The following is a 21788-nucleotide window of genomic DNA, read 5'->3' on the forward strand; positions in this document are numbered from 1 at the left end:
GCAGTGGAACCCAGAAGCTGGCCTGGCTGCTGCAGCTCTGCCACTCACTGTGCGCCCATGGGCTGTCCCTGCCTTGCGGCAATACAAGGCAGGCAGAAAAAGTAAAAGTGGGTCTGATCAAATGGTGAAAGGGCACTGGGCTCGAGTTGCGCCTGGCAGCTCAGAAGAACACTTTGGTGAGGATTGATGATGGTGCACGGATCTGCATAAATGTGTGTCTGGTGATACAGGGGCCACGCAGCCATCACAAGAACAAGCATACACGGCAGGCAGAACAAGCACTGTGAAAGCAAATCGCGCCGCTAAATAATTCATTAAATAGGCGCGGATATGGGCTTCAAAACGCCTTCCTCTGTACAAGGAGGGGCACTGCAGCTGGCTCGAAAAACATCAAATTGCGCAGCTAAATAATTAAATAAACAAGTGCGGTCCTCAGCGAGACCTAAAAAGCTGTTGCCACGCCACTCCATTGTGCGAATGAAAAAGAAATTGCTCACCCAGTAATTAGAAGGCACTGTGTCACGCCGCGGTGTAAAAGATCCAGTCCAGGTGGGCGGGGCAAAAAGAGAACAGGGTGGTAACCAGGAGGGACTAAAAAGTCTCCTTTACAATCAGAACACACCGTTTACAATAATTAGTGATGCAAAATGACGCACACCAATAGAAAATATGGGCGGAGCCGCGACTGAGTTTCTAAAAGTATATTGATTCCAAGAAGCCCTCGTAGAGCAAGCAGCGCATGCGCGCTGCAACGCCAGGTGAGACCTAAAAATGGGGCATTCACCACCTTTCAGAACCCATTGCTGTCCTTATTCGCAAGCTCACCCGGCTTCCTCCTGTAATGTCTTTATCCTGGAGGATCTCGCCTCCTTTTATGTGGCCCGTAAACTCCGAACCAGCAAGTCATCTCTTGGGACCGTGCATAAAGCTGAGTGCAAGTTGGACGTGGCTTTAGTGCATGTTGAATCAAACCATCAGACTTTTCCCGCACTCTTACTTACTGTCCCTAAAATTCAATACAGTACTGTGCTTCACTAATGACTCACCTTTCTGGAATCCAAGAATTCAATTGGCGAGTTCCAGACTGGCTTTCGCCCTAACAGTATCATTGAACCCTTACTGGTGTCCGTGCTGGACCTCGGTTCTTCTCTTGTTGGACGTCTCCGCAACCACCCGTACTGTGGACCATATAGTACTGATCTCCAGGTTGAGGCGGTACTTGCTTGGTTGTCATTCTTTTTGAAAAGTAGATATGAAAGAATCTTATTAGGCAGTCTCTCACCAGATTTGGTTCCACCAGGATCCATCCTCTCACCCTGTTCATTTAAGGCCAGTTTGCCGCCTCACCCCCTCCTACGCCGCAGATCGCATTTTCTATGCAGCTCTATACTTCCACTGATGACTCCCGGCTGGTTTTCTATATTAATGGAGTGACTGTGATTTCACTGTTGCTTTAAGTCTGCTTGTACAGTATATCCTCTTTGGTGCGTTGGACGGCCCCTGGCCGTCTGACGTCACAGTGGGCGTGTGCGGAAGACAGCAGGTGGTCCTCCGTTTTCCGCAAGCGTGAATTTTCCTGCACCACACAGCGGGAGAACTCGCGCAGCAGGAAAGCGGTTAAGGGAAACAACCTTTACAACGCTGCTTGAACCACACATGCGTCTTTACAACGCATTCCTTTACCATGCAAGTCCTTACAACTACTTAACTTAGGGAAAGCGTTGTTGGACTGATGTTGGACTTTTAGTCTAACACTTTCCCTACTGTTCGCAGACTGGAGTTGGAATAGTAAATTATACTTTTCCAAACTTCAGCGCTTTCCCTGAAGCTAGTCTTTGTAAGGACTTGCGTTGTAAAGGAATGCGTTGTAAAGACGCATTCGTGGTTCGGACCGCGTTGTAAAGGCATGTGGTAAATGCATGCGTGGTTCCAACGTACAACCCAGTATATAGAGTTGGAAGGACAAAAATTGAATTAAAACGAATGAAAAAACTTGAAACGAGATTCTCTGGGCGTGTAAAGCCCCTGTGATGCCCCCCCCCCCCTCTTTGGCCTCACACCCTTGGTCATTCCAGGAAATTAAACCAGATGTAAAGCAGACCCTAGAAAGCCCGGTGCCTGCAGCTGTTTCATGAAGTGCATTCCGCATCTGTACGCTTCGACCTGTCCTGCCCCTACTGTCTGAGGGGCACATGTCGCCCCCCCCCCTCCTTGTTGTTCCCCTTCAATGCTCATCCATCCTTCAAAAATCCAACCATTGGAGGCAACGCGTTCTCCTCCCTCGCCCCGCCCCTGGGATAACCTTCAATTAGATCCAAGTGGCGCTGCTCTTACATTCTTTTCACAAAATAAAATAAAACCCTTTGTTCTGGAGTCTGTTCTGTGTGCTAGGTCTGGTTGTCTTCTAACGCCATTGTTATGAAAGTAGCGCCTTACAGATGTTTAACATAACATGTCTCTGCAGATCTTCAGTGTATGTGATGCGCCTGGCACTTCGCACCAGATGCGCAGGCTGTAAGGCTGGACGGTACTGAACGTCCACAGATCTGCACTGTATGTAATGGGACAGTACTGGCACTTCAGATAGCGCCAGCACTTCAGATCGGTTATAATCTGACAGCGCTAGCAAGTCGGCTGTGCTGTAATCTGACAGTGCTAGCACTTCTGCTGGGCTGTAATCTGACAGTGCTAGCACTTCAACTGGCCTGTAATCTGACAGCGCTAGCACTTCTGCTGGGTTCTAATCTGACAGTGCTAGCACTTCCACTGGGCTATAATCTGACCGCGCTAGCAAGTCCGCTGGGCTGTAATCTGACAGCTCTAGCACTTCAGCTGGGCTGTAATCTGACAGCGCTAGCACTTCACCTGGGCTATAATCTGACAGCGCTAGCAAGTCGGCTGGGCTGTAATCTGACAGCGCTAGCACTTCTGCTGGGCTATAATCTGACAGCGCTAGCACTTCAGATGGGCTGTAATCTGACAGCGCTAGCACTTCCGCTGGGCTATAATCTGACAGCGCTAGCAAGTCGGCTGGGCTGTAATCTGACAGCGCTAGCAAGTCGGCTGGGCTGTAATCTGACAGCTCTAGCACTTCAGCCGGGCTGTAATCTAACAGCTCTAGCACTTCAGCTGGGCTGTAATCTGATAGCGTTAGCACTTCAGCTGGGCTGTAATCTGACAGCGTTAGCACTTCAGCTGGGCTGTAATCTGCCAGCGCTAGCACTTTCACTGGGCTGTAATCTGACAGCGCCAGCACTTCAACTGGGCTGTAATCTGACAGCGCCAGCACTTCAACTGGGCTGTAATCTGACAGCGCCAGCACTTCAACTGGGCTGTAATATGACAGCGCTAGCACTTCCGCTGGGCTGTAATCTGACAGCACTAGCACTTCAAATGGACTGTAATCTGACAGCATTAGAACTTCATCTGAGCTGTAATCTGACAGCGCTAGCACTTCCGCTGGGCTGTAATCTGACAGCGCCTGCACTTCAGATGGGCTGTAATCTGACAGCACTAGCACTTCAACTGGCCTCAACTACTCTCATATGACATGACAGCGTTAGCACACCAACTCTATTGTAATCTGATAATGCTAGCACTTTACACTCGTATGACATGACAGTGCTAGCCTCCCCGCTCTACTGTAATCTGATAATGCTAGCACTTTACACTCATATGACATGACAGTGCTAGCCTCCCCGCTCTATTGTAATCTGATAATGCTAGCACTTTACACTCATATGACATGACAGTGCTAGCCTCCCTGCTCTATTGTAATCTGATAATGCTAGAATTTTACATTCATATGACATGAAAGTGCTAGCTTCCCCGCTCTATTGTAATCTGATAATGCTAGCACTTTACACTCATATGACATGAAAGTGCTAGCTTCCCCGCTCTATTGTGATCTGATAATGCTAGCACTTTACACTCATATGACATGAAAGTGCTAGCTTCCCCGCTCTACTGTAGTCTGATAATGCTAGCACTTTACACTCATATGACATGACAGTGCTAGCCTCCCCGCTCTACTGTAATCTGATAATGCTAGCACTTTACACTCATATGACATGACAGTGCTAGCCTCCCCGCTCTACTGTACTCTGATAATGCTAGCACTGTACACTCATATGACATGACAGTGCTAGCTTCCCCGCTCTATTGTAATCTGATAATGCTAGCACTTTACAGGCATATGACATGACAGTGCTAGCTTCCCCGCTCTATTGTAATCTGATAATGCTAGCACTTTACATTCATATGAAATGAAAGTGCTAGCTTCCCCGCTCTATTGTAATCTGATAATGCTAGCACTTTACACTCATATGACATGACAGTGCTAGCTTCCCCGCTCTATTGTGATCTGATAATGCTAGCACTTTACACTCATATGACATGAAAGTGCTAGCTTCCCCGCTCTACTGTAGTCTGATAATGCTAGCACTTTACACTCATATGACATGACAGTGCTAGCCTCCCCGCTCTACTGTAATCTGATAATGCTAGCACTTTACACTCATATGACATGACAGTGCTAGCTTCCCCGCTCTATTGTAATCTGATAATGCTAGCACTTTACACTCATATGACATGACAGTGCTAGCCTCCCCGCTCTATTGTAATCTGATAATGCTAGCACTTTACACTCATATGACATGACAGTGCTAGCCTCCCCGCCCTATTGTAATCTGATAATGCTAGCACTTTACACTCATATGACATGACAGTGCTAGCTTCCCCGCTCTATTGTGATCTGATAATGCTAGCACTTTACACTCATATGACATGACAGTGCTAGCTTCCCCGCTCTATTGTGATCTGATAATGCTAGCACTTTACACTCATATGACATGACAGTGCTAGCTTCCCCGCTCTATTGTGATCTGATAATGCTAGCACTTTACACTCATATGACATGACAGTGCTAGCTTCCCCGCTCTATTGTGATCTGATAATGCTAGCACTTTACACTCATATGACATGACAGTGCTAGCTTCCCCGCTCTATTGTGATCTGATAATGCTAGCACTTTACACTCATATGACATGACAGTGCTAGCTTCCCCGCTCTATTGTGATCTGATAATGCTAGCACTTTACACTCATATGACATGACAGTGCTAGCTTCCCCGCTCTATTGTAATCTGATAATGCTAGCACTTTACACTCATATGACATGACAGTGCTAGCTTCCCCGCTCTATTGTGATCTGATAATGCTAGCACTTTACACTCATATGACATGACAGTGCTAGCTTCCCCGCTCTATAGTGATCTGATAATGCTAGCACTTTACACTCATATGACATGACAGTGCTAGCCTCCCCGCTCTATTGTGATCTGATAATGCTAGCACTTTACACTCATATGACATGACAGTGCTAGCCTCCCCGCTCTATTGTAATCTGATAATGCTAGCACTTTACACTCATATGACATGACAGTGCTAGCTTCCCCGCTCTATTGTGATCTGATAATGCTAGCACTTTACACTCATATGACATGACAGTGCTAGCTTCCCCGCTCTATTGTGATCTGATAATGCTACCACTTTACACTCATATGACATGACAGTGCTAGCTTCCCCGCTCTATTGTAATCTGATAATGCTAGCACTTTACACTCATATGACATGACAGTGCTAGCTTCCCCGCTCTATTGTGATCTGATAATGCTAGCACTTTACACTCATATGACATGACAGTGCTAGCTTCCCCGCTCTATTGTGATCTGATAATGCTAGCACTTTACACTCATATGACATGACAGTGCTAGCTTCCCCGCTCTATTGTGATCTGATAATGCTAGCACTTTACACTCATATGACATGACAGTGCTAGCTTCCCCGCTCTATTGTAATCTGATAATGCTAGCACTTTACACTCATATGACATGACAGTGCTAGCCTCCCCGCTCTACTGTAATCTGATAATGCTAGCACTTTACACTCATATGACATGACAGTGCTAGCTTCCCCGCTCTATTGTAATCTGATAATGCTAGCACTTTACACTCATATGACATGACAGTGCTAGCCTCCCCGCTCTACTGTAATCTGATAATGCTAGCACTTTACACTCATATGACATGACAGTGCTAGCTTCCCCGCTCTACTGTAATCTGATAATGCTAGCACTTTACACTCATATGACATGACAGTGCTAGCTTCCCCGCTCTATTGTAATCTGATAATGCTAGCACTTTACACTCATATGACATGACAGTGCTAGCTTCCCCGCTCTACTGTGATCTGATAATGCTAGCACTTTACACTCATATGACATGACAGTGCTAGCTTCCCCGCTCTATTGTGATCTGATAATGCTAGCACTTTACACTCATATGACATGACAGTGCTAGCTTCCCCGCTCTACTGTGATCTGATAATGCTAGCACTTTACACTCATATGACATGACAGTGCTAGCTTCCCCGCTCTATTGTAATCTGATAATGCTAGCACTTTACACTCATATGACATGACAGTGCTAGCTTCCCCGCTCTATTGTAATCTGATAATGCTAGCACTTTACACTCATATGACATGACAGTGCTAGCTTCCCCGCTCTATTGTGATCTGATAATGCTAGCACTTTACACTCATATGACATGACAGTGCTAGCTTCCCCGCTCTATTGTAATCTGATAATGCTAGCACTTTACACTCATATGACATGACAGTGCTAGCTTCCCCGCTCTATTGTAATCTGATAATGCTAGCACTTTACACTCATATGACATGACAGTGCTAGCCTCCCCGCTCTATTGTAATCTGATAATGCTAGCACTTTACACTCATATGACATGACAGTGCTTGCTTCCCCGCTCTATTGTGATCTGATAATGCTAGCACTTTACACTCATATGACATGACAGTGCTAGCCTCCCCGCTCTATTGTAATCTGATAATGCTAGCACTTTACACTCATATGACATGACAGTGCTAGCTTCCCCGCTCTATTGTGATCTGATAATGCTAGCACTTTACACTCATATGACATGACAGTGCTTGCTTCCCCGCTCTACTGTGATCTGATAATGCTAGCACTTTACACTCATATGACATGACAGTGCTAGCCTCCCCGCTCTATTGTGATCTGATAATGCTAGCACTTTACACTCATATGACATGACAGTGCTAGCTTCCCCGCTCTATTGTGATCTGATAATGCTAGCACTTTACACTCATATGACATGACAGGGCTAGATTCCCCGCTCTACTGTGATCTGATAATGCTAGCACTTTACACTCATATGACATGACAGTGCTAGCTTCCCCGCTCTATTGTAATCTGATAATGCTAGCACTTTACACTCATATGACATGACAGGGCTAGCTTCCCCGCTCTATTGTGATCTGATAATGCTAGCACTTTACACTCATATGACATGACAGTGCTAGCCTCCCTGCTCTATTGTGATCTGATAATGCTAGCACTTTACACTCATATGACATGACAGTGCTAGCCTCCCCGCTCTATTGTAATCTGATAATGCTAGCACTTTACACTCATATGACATGACAGTGCTAGCTTCCCCGCTCTATTGTGATCTGATAATGCTAGCACTTTACACTCATATGACATGACAGTGCTAGCTTCCCCGCTCTATTGTGATCTGATAATGCTAGCACTTTACACTCATATGACATGACAGTGCTAGCCTCCCCGCTCTATTGTAATCTGATAATGCTAGCACTTTACACTCATATGACATGACAGTGCTAGCTTCCCCGCTCTATTGTGATCTGATAATGCTAGCACTTTACACTCATATGACATGACAGTGCTAGCTTCCCCGCTCTATTGTGATCTGATAATGCTAGCACTTTACACTCATATGACATGACAGTGCTAGCTTCCCCGCTCTATTGTGATCTGATAATGCTAGCACTTTACACTCATATGACATGACAGTGCTAGCCTCCCCGCTCTATTGTGATCTGATAATGCTAGCACTTTACACTCATATGACATGACAGTGCTAGCTTCCCCGCTCTATTGTGATCTGATAATGCTAGCACTTTACACTCATATGACATGACAGTGCTAGCTTCCCCGCTCTATTGTGATCTGATAATGCTAGCACTTTACACTCATATGACATGACAGTGCTAGCCTCCCCGCTCTACTGTAATCTGATAATGCTAGCACTTTACACTCATATGACATGACAGTGCTAGCTTCCCCGCTCTATTGTAATCTGATAATGCTAGCACTTTACACTCATATGACATGACAGTGCTAGCTTCCCCGCTCTATTGTAATCTGATAATGCTAGCACTTTACACTCATATGACATGACAGTGCTAGCTTCCCCGCTCTATTGTGATCTGATAATGCTAGCACTTTACACTCATATGACATGACAGTGCTAGCTTCCCCGCTCTATTGTGATCTGATAATGCTAGCACTTTACACTCATATGAGATGACAGGGCTAGCTTCCCCGCTCTATTGTGATCTGATAATGCTAGCACTTTACACTCATATGACATGACAGTGCTAGCTTCCCCGCTCTATTGTGATCTGATAATGCTAGCACTTTACACTCATATGACATGACAGTGCTAGCCTCCCCGCTCTACTGTAATCTGATAATGCTAGCACTTTACACTCATATGACATGACAGTGCTATCTTCCCCGCTCTATTGTGATCTGATAATGCTAGCACTTTACACTCATATGACATGACAGTGCTAGCCTCCCCGCTCTATTGTAATCTGATAATGCTAGCACTTTACACTCATATGACATGACAGTGCTAGCTTCCCCGCTCTATTGTAATCTGATAATGCTAGCACTTTACACTCATATGACATGACAGTGCTAGCTTCCCCGCTCTATTGTGATCTGATAATGCTAGCACTTTACACTCATATGACATGACAGTGCTAGCTTCCCCGCTCTATTGTGATCTGATAATGCTAGCACTTTACACTCATATGACATGACAGTGCTAGCTTCCCCGCTCTATTGTGATCTGATAATGCTAGCACTTTACACTCATATGACATGACAGTGCTAGCTTCCCCGCTCTATTGTGATCTGATAATGCTAGCACTTTACACTCATATGACATGACAGTGCTAGCCTCCCCGCTCTACTGTAATCTGATAATGCTAGCACTTTACACTCATATGACATGACAGTGCTAGCTTCCCCGCTCTACTGTAATCTGATAATGCTAGCACTTTACACTCATATGACATGACAGTGCTAGCTTCCCCGCTCTATTGTGATCTGATAATGCTAGCACTTTACACTCATATGACATGACAGTGCTAGCTTCCCCGCTCTACTGTGATCTGATAATGCTAGCACTTTACACTCATATGACATGACAGTGCTAGCTTCCCCGCTCTACTGTGATCTGATAATGCTAGCACTTTACACTCATATGACATGACAGGGCTAGCTTCCCCGCTCTACTGTGATCTGATAATGCTAGCACTTTACACTCATATGACATGACAGTGCTAGCCTCCCCGCTCTATTGTAATCTGATAATGCTAGCACTTTACACTCATATGACATGACAGTGCTAGCCTCCCCGCTCTATTGTAATCTGATAATGCTAGCACTTTACACTCATATGACATGACAGTGCTAGCTTCCCCGCTCTATTGTGATCTGATAATGCTAGCACTTTACACTCATATGACATGACAGTGCTAGCCTCCCCGCTCTATTGTAATCTGATAATGCTAGCACTTTACACTCATATGACATGACAGTGCTAGCTTCCCCGCTCTATTGTGATCTGATAATGCTAGCACTTTACACTCATATGACATGACAGTGCTAGCCTCCCCGCTCTATTGTATTCTGATAATGCTAGCACTTTACACTCATATGACATGACAGTGCTAGCTTCCCCGCTCTATTGTGATCTGATAATGCTAGCACTTTACACTCATATGACATGACAGGGCTAGATTCCCCGCTCTACTGTAATCTGATAATGCTAGCACTTTACACTCATATGACATGACAGTGCTAGCTTCCCCGCTCTACTGTAATCTGATAATGCTAGCACTTTACACTCATATGACATGACAGGGCTAGCTTCCCCGCTCTATTGTGATCTGATAATGCTAGCACTTTACACTCATATGACATGACAGGGCTAGCTTCCCCGCTCTATTGTGATCTGATAATGCTAGCACTTTACACTCATATGACATGACAGTGCTAGCCTCCCCGCTCTATTGTAATCTGATAATGCTAGCACTTTACACTCATATGACATGACAGTGCTAGCTTCCCCGCTCTATTGTGATCTGATAATGCTAGCACTTTACACTCATATGACATGACAGTGCTAGCCTCCCCGCTCTATTGTAATCTGATAATGCTAGCACTTTACACTCATATGACATGACAGTGCTAGCTTCCCCGCTCTATTGTGATCTGATAATGCTAGCACTTTACACTCATATGACATGACAGTGCTAGCCTCCCTGCTCTATTGTAATCTGATAATGCTAGCACTTTACACTCATATGACATGACAGTGCTAGCTTCCCCGCTCTATTGTGATCTGATAATTCTAGCACTTTACACTCATATGACATGACAGGGCTAGATTCCCCGCTCTACTGTAATCTGATAATGCTAGCACTTTACACTCATATGATATGACAGTGCTAGCTTCCCCGCTCTATTGTAATCTGATAATGCTAGCACTTTACACTCATATGACATGACAGTGCTAGCCTCCCTGCTCTATTGTGATCTGATAATGCTAGCACTTTACACTCATATGACATGACAGTGCTAGCTTCCCCGCTCTATTGTGATCTGATAATGCTAGCACTTTACACTCATATGACATGACAGGGCTAGATTCCCCGCTCTACTGTAATCTGATAATGCTAGCACTTTACACTCATATGACATGACAGTGCTAGCTTCCCCGCTCTATTGTAATCTGATAATGCTAGCACTTTACACTCATATGACATGACAGTGCTAGCTTCCCCGCTCTATTGTGATCTGATAATGCTAGCACTTTACACTCATATGACATGACAGTGCTAGCCTCCCTGCTCTATTGTGATCTGATAATGCTAGCACTTTACACTCATATGACATGACAGTGCTAGCTTCCCCGCACTATTGTAATCTGATAATGCTAGCACTTTACACTCATATGACATGACAGGGCTAGATTCCCCACTCTATTGTCAAGTCAAGTGAAAATTAACTTTATTCGGCTGATTATAGCCATCAAAGTACAATTAAAAAAACAGGACCGATCAATTTACAAACATATAATACATAGATATAAAGTCAATTAAGATCCCCCACTTAGTGAGCCATAAAATAGACATAAAAAGTAAAAAGAATCATAGGACAGAGAGGGATCTTTGTAAAGTCCGACTCATCACGAAATTCATGCTCTACCGCTCCCTTAGGGAACAATAGGATACAATACACGCCATCCATTAATATAACAATTCATGCAAAAATGAGCACTCCTCAGGGATCCATACCACGGATAAATGACGACAGAAGTAAAAAAAAGGCCCACCATCAGATAATTAGGCCTGGGAGTAAATAAATAAATAAAAATAAAATTAGCCCGACTTACACTTGTTCATATTTACATTTAAAAACGAAAATTCATGTTAAATAAAACTAGCACATACAGAACAAATATGACAGTGTTAGCACTGGACCTTCTGTTGTAAATCTGAAAGTGCCAGCACTTCACACTCTGTTGTGAATCTGACAATGTCAGCACTTCTCACTCTGTTGTGAACCTGACAGTGTCAGCAATGGACCTTCTGTTGTGAATCTGACAGTGTCAGCACTTCTCACTCTGTTGTGAACCTGACAGTGTCAGCAGTGGACCCTCTGTTGTAAATCTGAAAGTGCCAGCACTTCACACTCTGTTGTGAATCTGACAGTGCCAGCACTTCACACTCTGTTGTGAATCTGACAGTGTCAGCACTTCACACTCTGTTGTGAATCTGACAGTGTCAGCACTGGCACCTCTATTGTGAATCTGAAAGTGCCCACACTTCGCACCCTGTTGTGAATCTGACAGTGTCAGCACTTTCTTGTGAATCTGACAGTGTCAGCACTTCTCACTCTGTTGTGAACCTGACAGTGTCAGCATTGGACCCTCTATTGTGAATCTGAAAGTGCCCACACTTCGCACCCTGTTGTGAATCTGACAGTGTCAGCACTTCGCACTCTTGTGAATCTGACAGTGTCAGCACTGGACCCTCTATTGTGAATCTGAAAGTGCCCACACCTCGCACCCTGTTGTGAATCTGACAGTGTCAGCACTTCGCACTCTTGTGAATCTGACCGTGTCAGCACTGGACCCTCTATTGTAAATCTGAAAGTGCCGGCACTTCACACTCTGTTGTGAATCTGACAGTGTCAGCACTTCTCACTCTGTTGTGAACCTGACAGTGTCAGCACTGGACCCTCTATTGTAAATCTGAAAGTGCCCACACTTCGCACCCTGTTGTGAATCTGACAGTGTCAGCACTTCGCACTCTTGTGAATCGGACAGTGTCAGCACTGGACCCTCTGTTGTGAATCTGAAAGTGCCAGCACTTCACACTTTGTTCTGAACCTGACAGTGTCAGCACTTCTCACTCTGTTGTGAACCTGACAGTGTCAGCACTGGACCCTCTATTGTGAATGTTAAAGTGCCAGCACTTCACACTCTGTTGTGAACCTCACAGTGTGAGCACTGGACCCTGTATCTTAGATCGGACCGTGCCGTCCCTCCCCTCCGAAGGCCTCCACCCTGAAGCAGGGGGACCCCTCCCTTCTGCTCTGTGTGTGGGTGCACTGTGCCTTTAAGTGTCGGCTCTGGCTGGCAGGCGGGGAGGGGCCGCGGCTGCTGGGAATGCAGCTGCTGCTGCTGCCTGTGCTCGGCGGTGCCCCGGGGCAGTGCTCGGTCCTGCTGGCTCCTGTGCTCTCTGCTCACTCTCGTTCCTGCGGTGGCGCTCCCTGGAGGACGGCTCGGCTGCCAGGCTGGGGCACTGGGCAGGGCTGAGGACACAGCGGTGCCAGGACTCCTGCCCTCCGCTCCTGGGCCCTGGCAGGGGTGCCACCTGCCCTCCTGGTCCTGCTGCCTGTGAGGGGCCCTGGCAGGGATGCCACCCGCGTCCTACGGCCCCCTGTGTAGAAGAACTTTTAAAGCACCGGCCCCCGTGACTGCCCGCTCGCTACCCGGGCTCTGAGACCAGGTGAGAGGGGGCGGGCACCGGGGGAGTTCAATTCTTTGGCACAGAGAGCCTGTACCACCCAGCCCCTTCATCGGGGGTGAGGGCCGGGACTTATCACAGGTAAGTGTCACTTCTTGCATCACAGGAGTGTGCCAGCACTTGCATCACAGGAGTGTGCCAGCACTTACATCACAGGCGAGTGCCAGCACTTACATCACAGGCGAGTGCCAGCACTTGCATCTCAGTTGAGTGCCAGCACTTGCATCACAGGAGAGTGCCAGCACTTGCATCACAGGAGTGTGCCAGCACTTGCATCACAGGAGTGTGCTAGCACTTACATCACAGGCGAGTGCCAGCACTTGCATCACAGTTGAGTGCCAGCACTTGCATCACAGTTGAGTGCCAGCACTTGCATCACAGGAGTGTGCCAGCACTTGCATCACAGGAGTGTGCCAGCACTTGCATCACAGGAGTGTGCCAGCACTTGCATCACAGGCGAGTGCCAGCACTTACATCACAGGCGAGTGCCAGCACTTACATCACAGGCGAGTGCCAGCACGTGCATCTCAGGGGAGTGCCAGCACGTGCATCGCAGGAGAGTGCCAGCACGTGCATCGCCGGAGAGTGCCAGCACGTGCATCGCCGGAGAGTGCCAGCACGTGCATCGCCGGAGAGTGCCAGCACGTGCATCGCCGGAGAGTGCCAGCACGTGCATCGCCGGAGAGTGCCAGCACGTGCATCGCCGGAGAGTGCCAGCACGTGCATCGCCGGAGAGTGCCAGCACGTGCATCGCCGGAGAGTGCCAGCACGTGCATCGCAGGGGAGTGCCAGCACGTGCATCTCCGGAGAGTGCCAGCAGGTGCATCGCCGGAGAGTGCCAGCACGTGCATCGCCGGAGAGGGCCAGCACGTGCATCGCCGGAGAGTGCCAGCACGTGCATCGCCGGAGAGTGCCAGCACGTGCATCGCCGGAGAGTGCCAGCACGTGCATCGCCGGAGAGGGCCAGCACGTGCATCGCCGGAGAGTGCCAGCACGTGCATCGCCGGAGAGGGCCAGCACGTGCATCGCCGGAGAGGGCCAGCACGTGCATCGCCGGAGAGTGCCAGCACGTGCATCGCCGGAGAGTGCCAGCACGTGCATCGCCGGAGAGTGCCAGCACGTGCATCGCCGGAGAGTGCCAGCACGTGCATCGCCGGAGAGTGCCAGCACGTGCATCGCCGGAGAGTGCCAGCACGTGCATCGCCGGAGAGTGCCAGCACGTGCATCGCCGGAGAGTGCCAGCACGTGCATCGCCGGAGAGTGCCAGCACTTACATCGCCGGAGAGTGCCAGCACGTGCATCGCCGGAGAGGGCCAGCACGTGCATCGCCGGAGAGTGCCAGCACGTGCATCGCCGGAGAGTGCCAGCACGTGCATCGCCGGAGAGTGCCAGCACGTGCATCGCCGGAGAGTGCCAGCACGTGCATCGCCGGAGAGGGCCAGCACGTGCATCGCCGGAGAGGGCCAGCACGTGCATCAGTGCCAGCACGTGCATCGCCGGAGAGTGCCAGCACGTGCATCGCCGGAGAGTGCCAGCACGTGCATCGCCGGAGAGTGCCAGCACGTGCATCGCCGGAGAGTGCCAGCCCTTGCATCGCCGGAGAGTGCCAGCACGTGCATCGCCGGAGAGTGCCAGCACGTGCATCGCCAGAGAGTGCCAGCACGTGCATCGCCGGAGAGGGCCAGCACGTGTATCGCCGGAGAGTGCCAGCACGTGCATCGCCGGAGAGTGCCAGCACGTGCATCGCCGGAGAGTGCCAGCACGTGCATCGCCGGAGAGTGCCAGCACGTGCATCGCCGGAGAGTGCCAGCACGTGCATCGCCGGAGAGTGCCAGCACGTGCATCGCCGGAGAGGGCCAGCACGTGCATCGCCGGAGAGGGCCAGCACTTGCATCAGAGGTCACTGCCAGTATTGTCATCAGACGTAGGTGAAGTACCTACAACAGGGGTGTAAACCAGACCCATATCTTAAGTGGGTGAAACTACTAGCTTCATGGGTAAATCCCAGTACCTTCTTTACGGGAGAGTGCCAGTACTTACATCATCAGTGGATTCTGCGCACTAATCTCAGTACTGGAATGGACTGGATACACATGATGTGGCTGAGGTGCACCGGCAGAGCTGTGGTTGAGGTGCACTGGCAGAGCTGCGCGCTAATCTCAGTACTGGAATGGACTGGACACACAAGATGTGGCTGAGGTGCACTGGCAGAGCTGTGGCTGAGGTGCACTGGCAGAGCTGCGCGCTAATCTCAGTACTGGAATGGACTGGATACAGATGATGTGGCTGAGGTGCACTGGCAGAGCTGTGGTTGAGGTGCACTGGCAGAGCTGCGCGCTAATCTCAGTACTGGAATAGACTGGATACACAAGATGTGGCTGAGGTGCACTGGCAGAGCTGTGGCTGAGGTGCACTGGCAGAGCTGCGTGCTAATCTCCGTACTGGAATAGACTGGATACACAAGATGTGGCTGAGGTGCACCGGCAGAGCTGTGGCTGAGGTGCACCGGCAGAGCTGTGGCTGAGGTGCACCGGCAGAGCTGTGGCTGAGGTGCACCGGCAGAGCTGTGGCTGAGGTGCACCGGCAGAGCTGTGGCTGAGGTGCACTGGCAGAGCTGCATAGAGGTGGCTTACTAATATTTAAAAGGGAGGTCTTTATCTCTCAAAAGGTGCTATTTTGAAAGCTCGCCCTGCAGGTTTTGCACTGCAGCCATCAGGCTACTCAGAGTAGGCCTCGTAGCCCCATCTGCACTGCCACTGTAGTGTGTGGACCAGTAGATGCAACAGGCCACCAATGACATTCAGCTTCCAGGCCCTGGATGCACTTTGTACCATATACTAGTGAATTACAGGGATGTTAAAAGTGCCAATCAGGAATAAGCCAATTTAGCCATGTTTAAAGGGGAGCACAGGCACTTTATTCCTGATGGGCAGGGGTGAAGTGCACAGAGTTCTAAAGCCAGCAGAAAAATGGTCCAGCAGAAAGCACAAATTCTAGGGTGACCCCACAGTAAAAGGCAGATTTCCTGCACCTGCCCATTGCCCACCATTGGTTGGTTTACTGTTACTTTTTTGCTTGCTTTCTATTGGGTGGATTTCCTTGTTCCAGCCTGCCCATCTTGTGCTTGTCCCTCCCATGGAGCGCAACCTGTTCATCATCTCTCCGATTGGCTGGCTTCTGTGCTTCCTCTTCTCGGTTTTTGGGATCCACTCTTATCGGTTTTTGCTTAAGCTCTCCGTGAGAGTGCATTTTTTTTGCAGCTGTCTCCCTTGCGTGCTTTTCTTCCTCACGCACGTTGCGCTCTCGCCAATGCGCTTCTCCCCCTCCCTACACTCGTGCTGGTCTCTCGTCCATGTGCATCTCCCTCACCTCCCACAAAATTGGTGTTTTTCACCCCTGTTTCTACCTTTGCCCCATGTTCTCTCCCTCGTATTGCTTTTCCCCTGCCGGCAGTGTTGCTTCCCCCCCACCCGCTGTGTTTGTTCACCCCCACCCGCTGTGCTTGTTCACCCCCACCCGCGGTGCTTGTTCACCCCCACCTGCTGTAAATGTAAATTGATACTTGTATAGCGCACTACTCACCCGTAAGGGTCTCAAGGCGCTTGTACGAATACCGCTGTAAAACCCATCCTGGCTTTCCCTGTGAGGTGTCCACTCCTGGGCAAACCCAAGGTGGAGGCCAGGCATCCTTAGCGTTGTGGGGGCCGTTGTGGAGATTAAGCAAGCTATTGCCCAGAGTTGCAGAGTGGGACTCCATGATTGGAATAGGCACCGAGGAGAGAATTACCAGGTCCGTGGAATTTTTGAGCTCAAGACCCGCCGAGGCGAGGAATTGAACCCTGGTCCCGGGCTAGACCTCTGCATCAGGGTCTGCCGCTCTAACCATTGAGCCACTCTTCTCCACTGTGTTTGTTCACCCCCACCCGCTGTGCTTGTTCACTCCCACCCGCTGTGCTTGTTCACCCCCACCCGCTGTGCTTGTTCACCCCCACCCGCTGTGCTTGTTCACTCCCACCCGCTGTGCTTGTTCACCCCCACCCACTGTGCTTGTTCACCCCCACCCGCTGTGCTTGTTCACCCCCACCCGCTGTGCTTGTTCACCCCCACCCGCTGTGCTTGTTCACCCCCACCCGCTGTGCTTGTTCACCCCCACCCGCTGTGCTTGTTCACCCCCACCCGCTGTGCTTGTTCACCCCCACCCGCTGTGCTTGTTCACCCTCACCCGCTGTGCTTGTTCACCCTGACCCGCTGAGCTTGTTGACCCACCCCGCTGTGCTTGTTCCCCCCACCCGCTGTGCTTGTTAACCCCCACCCGCTGTGCTTGTTCACTCCCACCCGCTGTGCTTGTTCGCTCCCACCCGCTGTGCTTGTTCACCCCCACCCGCGGTGCTTGTTCACCCCCACCCGCGGTGCTTGTTCACCCCCACCCGCGGTGCTTGTTCACCCCCACCCGCGGTGCTTGTTCACTCCCACCCGCGGTGCTTGTTCACTCCCACCCGCTGCGCTTGTTAACTCCCACCGCTGCGCTTGTTCACTCCCACCCGCTGCGCTTGTTCACTCCCACCCGCTGCGCTTGTTCACCCCCACCCGCTGCGCTTGTTCACCCCCACCCGCTGCGCTTGTTCACCCCCACCCTCTGCGCTTGTTCACCCCCACCCGCTGCGCTTGTTCACCCCCACCCGTTGCGCTTGTTCACCCCCACCCGCTGCGCTTGTTCACCCCCACCCGCTGCGCTTGTTCACCCCCAACCGCTGCGCTTGTGCACCCCCAACCGCTGCGCTTGTTCACCCTCAACCGCTGCGCTTGTTCACCCCCAACCGCTGCGCTTGTTCACCCCCAACCGCTGCGCTTGTTCACCCCCACCCGCTGCGCTTGTTCACCCCCACCCGCTGCGCTTGTTCACCCCCACCCGCTGCGCTTGTTCACCCCCACCCGCTGTGCTTGTTCAGCCCCATCGCTCCCAACCCGCTCACCTGTTTTACATTTTTTTAATAAAAAGCGCTTTTATACTTTTTTTAACCCTAAAAAAAGCTTTTGTTTTACGTGAATGAAGCAAAAACAGGAATGTATTGTGCATTATTTAATCTAAAAAAAATAAAATAATCCCATTTGATTAAAATTTTTAAATATTCTAAAATATTCTCACTTTTGGTTCCAACGCACCAAGCTCCAGACCCATAGCTTCTAATTTTTTTTAAACTTTTTTTTTTATAACATTTTGCCAACCAGGATGCAACCACTCTTATATGGTAAATTACTATATTCCTGAAAGCTGTAAACAGACTAAATAAAAGCTGTTCCAGCTTGTAACCATTACTTTGGTGTCTAAATCTCTTCTAGATTTACATTCGGCACCCAAATACATTAATGATTAATGGGGAAGAGGGGGTGTTACCCCTTCTCTAAGCTGTTGGTTGACACGGCCCGATGCACACCTTGCTAGCCCCGCCCACTTCTTGGGGTGAAGCCTGTGTGTGGGTTGTTCAGAGGGAAGGGGGCCTGCTGGGTAATGTAGTCCTTTGGCCACCAAGGGGCTGTCCTCTGTGACCCAGGCCGGCCAGGAAGCTCCGTCGTGGGGCTGTGTGGAGCTCAGAGCTGGCCCTGTGGTGAGTCATCCATCGGCCCCCTCGGCTCCTCGTCGAGTTTTGTGAACTCACCTGCACTGTGGAGAAGTGTGGCTCAATGGTTAGAGTGGCAGACCCTGATGCAGAGGTCTAGCCCGGGACCCGGGTTCAATTCCCGCATCGGCGGGTCTTGGGCTCAATTTTCCCGGACCTGATAATTCTCGCCTCGGTGCCTAGTCTAATCATGGGTCCCACCCTGTAACTCTGGGTAATAGCTTGCTTAATCTCCACAACGCCCCCCACAACGCTAGGATGCCTGGCCTCACCTTGGGGGTGCCCAGGAGTGGCTTCTCACAGGGAGAGCCAGGAAGGGTTCCACAGCGGTATTCCGCCGAGATACCCTCATGGGGTCGATTCGTGCGCTATACAAGTATCAATTTACATTTACTGTGAGCTCAGGGGTCTCAGGGACAGACAGGCACCCCCCCCCGAGGCCACATCACCCAAACCTTCCCACACACACCCCTTGCCACTCCCTGTATTCTCGCACCTGCCTGTCTTGCATATTTCAGTTTACGCCTGGTTTGTGGTTTGCATTCTGTTTTTATATTGCTGTTTGATTCATAATCCTGATTCGAGGCCACAGCTCGCCGCACCTTGGAGCACTGCTGGGCTGAAGGTGGCTGTCTTCAGTTTGGTCTGTGTGGGAGGTGTTGGTGTAGTGTCTGTGAAAAATAGCTTGTATCAGGTCAGGCTCACTGGTTCTGGCAAATTGACAAAGCTCAGGTGTTCTGTTCAGTTAAAAAGTGAAGCAGCAAAAAAAATGCCTTTAGATATGTTTTATCTTGTCACATTTGCTGTGTCTCAGAGTAGGAAGTCGTCTGTTTACAATTACTTTTCCTTCTCTGGCTGCAGAGTGCCAGGATTAGTAAAGTGAACTGTCTGCAGGGTATCAGCTTTTCCTAACACACTTTTAAATAGCTAGTAAGTCAACTGTACAAACAGTTCAAAATATAGTTCAGTAGTTGTGAAAGCCCATTTTTTGTACTTCTGTGTGATGAAAAAATATATGAAAAACAAATCAGAACACTTTGCTTGGTAATGTGCAAATGATAAATATTTTTTCTGAAACCCAATTTTCACAGATTATTGTTAATGCACTATATAGTTTATCAGTAAAGCTGCAAGGTAGTGGGCGGTTTTTGGCCCTTTCTTGGACATTTACTGTCCGTAAATGCCATCATGCCTTATGTGTTATAAATGAGTGTTTAAACATGAACTGAGAAACACTCCTGCCCTGTCCTGATCGCAATGCTATTAGTATACTGAGAGGCAAGTCCGGGATCATGTGTACCCTATATGTGGGCTAGATTCGTATTACACCTGGAGAAAAGGTTTAGTCTAGTTAACCAAACAAAGAGTTTTATTTTGTACAGCAGAAAGGTGCACTCATGTGAGGATGAAGAAAAATGCAACTCTGTAAAATAAAATATTTGCCTCTATTCACACAATTTGAGACCAGTTTATGGGTCAAGTACATTACAGTGAGTAGATTATTGAAGTTACTCGACCTGCAGGTCTGGTAACATTTTAATGATTTTTCGAGGCCAGTGTTGGGGGTCGCTGCTCCTAGCCTTGTAATGGAGGGAAGTGAACTGAGGGCTGGAACTCATGTGCTTTACAGTAACGTAGTCCTGTATCTGTAGCCCGGTGCCTTCAATTTGTTCCTTCGTTGTTTTTCGGAGGTGTCTGTATACAGGTGACTTTTAGGTCTGCTCGCATTGTCTTGTCTGAGTATCTCTGGTGCCTTTTATTAAGGCCAGCGTTGAGTTTTATTATGGATAGCTGCGTTCAAGTGGCTTTCATTTCTTCCTGGATTCTTTCTGTAGGTAAGGTGGTGGTTCTTTATATCTTTATTGTGTTTTATAATTCTCCCTAAACCGGTTCATGTTATTTGTCGAGGTCTCTCTATACACCTGCTCATTAGTGGATATTTGCGGTTTATGTTGGCATTAGTGTACTGATACCTTTATCACCTGTACTACATTTATGTATGTACTCGTATACAATGTGCCTGTGTAAGTGTTACAGGCCTGGCTAGTTCCAGACATTTTTACGTGGGTGGGCCAAGGGTGCGTTTGGGTGGGGCAACGAGGCCCAAGTTTTGTCAAATCTGTAGGTAGCCTACAAGCCTTATATTTACATCATGTCTTGTTCCAAACAGGCATACAGCGCAAGAGTAGCGTTATTGGAGAGTAAGAGCTGATGTCTATACTCGTCCGTCCCAACCCTCTTCATTTCCAGTAGTCCCGGCTTCAACCCAAGGACCTGGATACCAAGCAGATTGTACAAGTAGTTCAAGTTTAAGGAGAACCCTGTTACCACTCCCATGCCTTAACATCTTTGCACTAAGAGGACTATAAACAGCTGCTCTGTATTTCACTGAATGCGCTGCCCCCCGGGGCAGGCGCGGATTCCCAGCCGCCCTGAGAGCAGCACATTAATTGTAATAGGGTACATTGTCTCTGCGTCATTTTAGGCCAGTTTCAACTTGTAAATAAGGCTGGCAGGCAGCTCCAGATAGATTCCCTTGGAGTGGTCCAGTTGCAGCGATAGAAAGGCCCCCTAGGCAGATGTGAAGAGGGACAGGATGCGTCTCACCCAGGGCAGAGCATCCAAGGTTGGAGAACAGCCGACACCTGTCGATAGAGGGCCAGCATTTTGCATTCTGGGGAGTTTTAAAACAGGGATCGAAGCCAGGGGGCTCAGTATGCCAAATGTCTTCTCCCTAGCATGTATGATTGTATGTATGTGGTGCTTCTATAGCGTGAACCTATCCGAAAGGCCAAAGGCTGGTAGGAGGGGTAGGTGGTCGTTGGATTAGTAGTGCGCTGTGATGTAGCGCTCTTTCAAGAGGCGAGACACTAAAGCATACAAAGAAGTGATGTAATGGAATGCTTGAATTAATATCAGCCACTGCTAATCACTTGGGCC

The 21788-nt window shown here is 49.0% G+C and overlaps 1 protein-coding gene across 4 annotated transcripts in view; it reads left to right on the top strand.

The window, feature by feature from the left end:
• The window catches only part of LOC144773580 (uncharacterized), a 363968-nt gene that overhangs the window by 265688 nt on the left and 76492 nt on the right, over window positions 1-21788 (top strand). The window contains exon 1 of one of the 4 annotated variants that reach the window (XM_078658706.1): window positions 12846-13212. The exons of the other annotated variants lie outside the window; for them this stretch is intronic. The gene's annotated coding sequence lies outside the window, so the exon portion shown is untranslated. Of the gene's footprint in view, window positions 1-12845; window positions 13213-21788 lie in introns of those variants that run through there. 4 annotated transcript variants of the gene reach the window in all.

Source organism: Lissotriton helveticus, chromosome 8, assembly GCF_964261635.1.
Source record: "Lissotriton helveticus chromosome 8, aLisHel1.1, whole genome shotgun sequence".
Classification (NCBI taxonomy): Eukaryota; Metazoa; Chordata; class Amphibia; order Caudata; family Salamandridae; genus Lissotriton; species Lissotriton helveticus.